This window comes from Oryx dammah, unplaced genomic scaffold (assembly GCF_014754425.2).
Source record: "Oryx dammah isolate SB20612 unplaced genomic scaffold, SCBI_Odam_1.1 HiC_scaffold_11175, whole genome shotgun sequence".
Taxonomy (NCBI): domain Eukaryota; kingdom Metazoa; phylum Chordata; class Mammalia; order Artiodactyla; family Bovidae; genus Oryx; species Oryx dammah.
The window spans coordinates 821,486-827,716 of NW_024080568.1; positions in this window are offsets into that span (position 1 = coordinate 821,486).

A 6,231-nucleotide genomic window follows, 5' to 3' on the forward strand; every position below is an offset into this window, starting at 1 on the left:
ATGGAAGTCTTTACATTTCATATATGAAAACTGGGTATAGATTTTCTTACATGTAACATTGAATTCTCTAGGTTTAATATAAGGATATCAGTGGTAAGCTATTTCTACATTATATATGAATTCCAGATATTTCACATATGAAAATCAAATAATGCCCATTTTACTACTTCAATTATATGATATGCCATATACAACAAATCAACTCTATTGACCTTTTTTCTCCATAAATTTTGGAATGCACTTTATTACAAATATGAAAATCTCAATCCAGGTTTTCCTCTATGAAATATGGAATTATCTATAATCATAATGGAAGAGATGGCTGAAGATTTTCTTACAATAAAGATTTAATTCTTTATAATTCACATATGAGTATTTGGGTAGATATTTTACAATTTTGAACATGGAATTCTGTATATTTTGCATAAGGAAGTCTAGCCATAGATGTTCCTGACTGAAATATGACATCTGTATATTTCATCAGTAAAATATGGAATTTTATATGTTCACATATAGAACTGTGGGTCCAGATACTCCAAATGATATATGAAGTTCCCTATACTATACATATGAAAATCAAGTCACATATTTTCCTGAATGAAAGTTTAAATTACTTTTATTACATATATGAAAACCTAGGCAAATTTTTTTGGCAGGAAATGCGGATTTCTGTGTATTTCACATATGGCAATTCGGTTGCAGATGTTCCATGATGAAATCTTAAATTCACTCTATTTTGTATGGAAATTGAGATGTAGATTTTCACACATGAAATAATAAATTCTATATATTTCAATTTGAAAATTTTCATGACGACTTCACTACATTAAATTTGGATTTTTCTATATTTCATCTATAAATATACATGCACACTCTGCCTACATATAATATGGATTTCTCAATAAATTACATATGAAAATCTGGATGCAGTTTAAATGGAATAAGAAAATTACTGTATTTCATAATTGAGAAAATAATGACATTTTCCTATATGATATATGGAATTTTCTACTTTCTGTGTATGAGAATCTGTGAACTGATGTTCATAACTGCAATAGAAATTATCTATATTTTCCAAATTAAAATGTGGTTGGAGCTTTTATACATAGAATATGAAATTTTCTTAAAGATATTAATATCTGTGCACAGATTTTTAACATTATGAAATGAAATTTTGTCTTTATTACACACATAAAAATGTGGCTTCAGATATTTACATAGGAACTATGGAATTATCTATTACTATTATTTGGAAATCTGGGCACAGATATTTTAAACATGAAATTTTAAACACTTTATATTTCACTTTTGCAGCTCAGTGAGATTTTCTTAAATGAAAAATTTTGAATTCTCCATTTCACATATAAAAATCCAAACGCAGATATCTGACATGAAATATTTAATTATCTGTCTTTCACATCAGAAAATCTGGGTAGATATTCTTATACATGTAATATCTAGATATCAGAACTCTACATATGTAAATCTGTGCCAATATATTCCTACATGATACGTTTTATCTTAATTAATATATTAAATTGGTAGTTGTTCTACATTAAAAGTGGAATTATTTAAATTTCACATGTGAAATTTGGATACAGAATTTATGACATAAATTATGGAATTCAAATCATTTCATATTTGAAAAGCAAATTAGAGATGTTCTTACATGAAATATGTATGTGGTATCATATATATATTTATGTTCTAAGTGCAGATTTTCTCCAACTTAGTAAACAATTTTTTTCATTATTATATTAAATAGTCAGTGGATATTTTCATACATGAAATATTGACATAGTTGTTTAGCATACATAAAAGGGACAAAGATCTTCATGATGGAACAAAGAGTGCTCTGCATTTTGTTTATGAAAATCTGGGCATAGACAATCCTATTTGAAATACAGAACTTACAAATTTGTATAAAGATTTTCATCATGAATTCTGTATATTTCATGTATGATAGTCAAAACATATTTTCCCACATGAAATTTACAATTTCTATATTTCTGCTAAGTTGCTAAGTCGCTTCAGTGGTGTCCGACTCTGTGCGACCCCATGGACAGCAGCCTACCAGGCTCCTCCGTCCACGGGATTTTCCAAGCAAGAGTACTGGAGTGGGTTGCCATTGCCTTCTCCTATTAATTGTGTGAATTATAGAATTCTTTAAATTTCATATATGAAAATCTGGCTGCAGATTTTCCCCACAATAGAAATGAAATTCTCTGTATTATACATATGAAAATTTGGAAGAGAATACCCTACATGAAATATAGATTTCTATATGTTTCCCTCTCGAAGTTAGGGCTATGTTACTGCTACATGATATTTAAATTCTCTATATTTCACATATGAAAATCTGGCTTCCAGCTTTCCTATGTGAACTATGGAATGCTTTATATTTTTATGAAAATTAGGATTTAGATTTTCCTACATGACATGTGGATTTCTCTCTATTCATATGTGAAGTTGTAATGATTTTCTTGTAATAAATATAGTTATTTATATTTCACATATTAATATCTACACTAAAATTTTTTGATTTAAAATACAGAATTCTCTATTTTTTACATATGAAAAATGAATGTTGAACTTGCTCTATTGAACTTGAGAAGATACGAGTGCTGATTTTACTACATGATATATTAAAATCATTATATTTTCCTAGGAAACTATGAACAACATAGTCTTATAGCAAATATGGAATTGTATGTCAAATATAAAATTATGTGTGCAAAAATTTTTACAGAATAACTATAAATCTATATTACAAAGATGAACAATCTTTATAGATTTCACTCCTGAAGAAATACATTCTATATATTTCACATATGAAAATGTGAATCATATTTTCCCACATGGCATATGGAGTTCTCTTAATTTCACATTTGAATATCTGAATAATGTTTTTCCACTGAGGTATTGATGTGTCATGATGGAGAGTTTTGACAAAACATGGCCACTGGAGACGGGAATGACAAACCACTTAAGAATTCTTGCCTTGAGATCTCCATTATTAGTATGAAAAGGCAAAAAGTTCATTGAAAGATGAACTATCCAGATCAGGAAGTATCCAATATGCTACTGGGGAAGAGTGGAGAAATAGTCCCCATACGGAATAAAGAGGCTAAGCCAAAGCAGAAATTATGCCTAGGTGTTGATGTGTCTGGTAGTGAAATTAAAGTCTGATTCTGTAAAGAATAATATTCTATAGGAAGCTTGAATGTTAGGTCCATGAATAGGGTAAGCTGGATATGTTCAAGCAAGAAATGGCAAGAGTGAATATGGCATTTTAGGAATCAGTGAACTAATATGAACAGGAATAGATGAATTTAGTTCAAATAACCATTATTTACTACAGTGGGCAAGAATCACTTAGAAGTGGAGAGGACTGCATAGTCAACAAGAGAGTCCAAAATGCAGTATTTGGGTGCAATCTTAAAATTGATCGAATTATCTGTTTATATTCAAGGCATTTAAAATATGCCGTCTACACCTCAAACAATAACGATGAAAAAGGTGGATTTGAACAGTTCAATGAAGATCTACAAAGCTTTCTAGAACTAACACCAATTAAAAAAGGTGTCCTTTTCATCATAGGGTACTGGAATTCAGAAATAGAAAGTCAAGAGATATGTGAAGTAATAGACGAATTTAGTTTAGAATACAAAATGAAGCAGGGTGAAGGCTAATATGAGCAAAGAGAATCCACTGGTCATAGCAAACACCCTCTTTTAACAATACAATAAAGACCCTGCACATCGATATCACCAGATAGTCAATACCATACCAAAATCAGCTTTGTTATGTTCTTTGCAGCTGAAGATGGAGAAGCTCTATAGAGTCAGCCAAAGCAAGGACAGATGCTGATTGTGGCTCAGATTATGAATGCTGCTAAGTCACTTCAGTTGTGTTCGACTCTGTGCGACCCCATAGACAGCAGCCCACCAGGTTCCCCGTCCCTGGGATTCTCCAGGCAAGAACACCGGAGTGGATTGCCATTTCCTTCTCCAATACATGAAAGTGAAAAGTGAAAGGGAAGTTGCCCTGTCGTGTCTGACTCTTAGCGACCCCACAGTCTGCAGCCTACCAGGCTCCTCCACCTATAGGATTTTCCAGGTAAGAGTAATGGAGTGGGGTGCCATTGCCTTCTTCACAGATTATTAATAGTTTATGGCAAAAATCAGACATAAATTAAAGAAAGTAGGGAAAGTCACTGTCGGGAGCCACATTAGGCATTACTAACAAAATAGAGGCATGGCCCCAGGCCCCCCTCTCCTCATTCTGAAGGCATGGACTCTAATGAAGGAGTTAGGCATTGTAATTCTGACTTGTCTTTTCCTCTCCTCAGGTGAGTTGACTGAAAAGGAATATTAATGTGCTTATTGTTCTTGAGAGGAGCATGAGAAGGCACAAAGCCTTCCAGAGCTGTGCTCAGAGAATAATTAATAAAGTTAATCAATGGCATTTGTTTAAGGACTTTTACAAAAGAGTGTTCCAGGATGAACACATATGCTGCAGCTTGAGACAATGGGATTGATTGTTATCTGAAGCTTATTTGTGAGGAAAATGTTTATGGAAAAGGCGTTTACTGAATTTAGGGCTTAGAAATAATTAAAATAGTTAGAAGTTAAAGATTTAAGGAATGTTGTAAAGTTAGCATATTTTACTATAGCTTATAGGAATGAGGAATTTTTAGAGACACTACAGCTAGAAGACACTATATCTAGAGATATAGCTATAGTTAGAGACACTATATCTCTTTTTAAGAGATAGTGAGCTCAGGATGTTAGGGGCAAACAGGATTTAGGAAGATAAGTAGTAAAGTGAGGAATTTAGCATGAGTTACATTGTAATCACAAGTTAACTGTAGGACACATTCAGTTCAGTTCAGTTCAGTTCAGTTCAGTAGCTCAGTCGTGTCTGAGTTTTTGCGACCCCATGAATTGCAGCACACCAGACCTCCCTGACCATCACCAACTCCTAGAGTTCACTCAGACTCACATCCATCGAGTCATCTCAGCCTCCAGCCATCTCATCCTTGGTCGTCCCCTTCTCCTCCTACCCCCAATCCCTCCCAGCATCAGAGTCTTTTCCAAGGAGTCAACTCTTCACATGAGGTGGCCAAAATACTGAAGTTTAGGCTTTAGCATTATTTCTTCCAAAGTAATCCCAGGGCTGATCTCCTTCAGAATGGACTGGTTGGTTCTCCTTGCAGTCCAAGAGACTCTCAAGAGTCTTCTCCAACACCACTGTTCAACAGCATCAATTCTTCGGTGCTCAGCCTTCCTCACAGTCCAACTCTCACATCCATATATGACTACTGAAAAAACCATAGCCTTGACTAGATGGACCTTAGTTGGCAAAGTAATGTCTCTGCTTTTGAATATAATATCTAGCTTGGTCATAAATTTTCTTCCAAGGAGTAAGCCTCTTTTAATTTCATGGCTGCAGTCACCATCTGCAGTGATTTTGGAACCCCAAAAAATAAAGTCTGACACTGTTTCCTCATCTATTTCCCATGAAGTGATGGAATTGGATGCCATGATCTTCGTTTTCTGAATGTTGAGCTTTAAGCCAACTTTTTCACTCTCCTCTTTCACTTTCATCAAGAGACTTTTTAGTTCCTCTTCACTTCCTGTGTAAAGGTGGTATTATCTGCATATCTGAGGTTACTGATATTTCTCCCGGCAATCTTGATTTCAGCTTGTGTTTCTTCCAGTCCAGCATTTCTCATGATGTACTCTGCATATAAGTTAAATAAGCAGGGTGACAATATACAGCCTTCACATACTCCTTTACCTATTTGGAACCAGTCTGTTGTTCCATGTCCAGTTCTAACTGTTGCTTCCTGACCTGCACACAGATTTCTCAAGAGGCAAGTCAGGTGGTCTGCTATTCCCATCTCTTGAAGAATTTTCCACAGTTTATTGTGATCCACACAGTCAATTTAAAGGAGGTAGATAATAGCTAAGGCTGACTCTGAGAGAATCACTGAAACAGGAACTCGGAAGAGCAACAATTATTTATGGAGATAATAAATCTGGAAGAGAAGGAACTTAAAATGTCAAACCTCTGACCTAGTGTTTTTGTAAAAGTATAAAAAGAATCTTAAACTTGAAATAAATAGGCACTCCAAAAGAAAATTGAGAGTCTGTCTCATTCACCAACACCATTCACCTCTTCAAGTTTAATCCCTGGCTGAAGAAGCTGGACTCTGGTAAACCACTA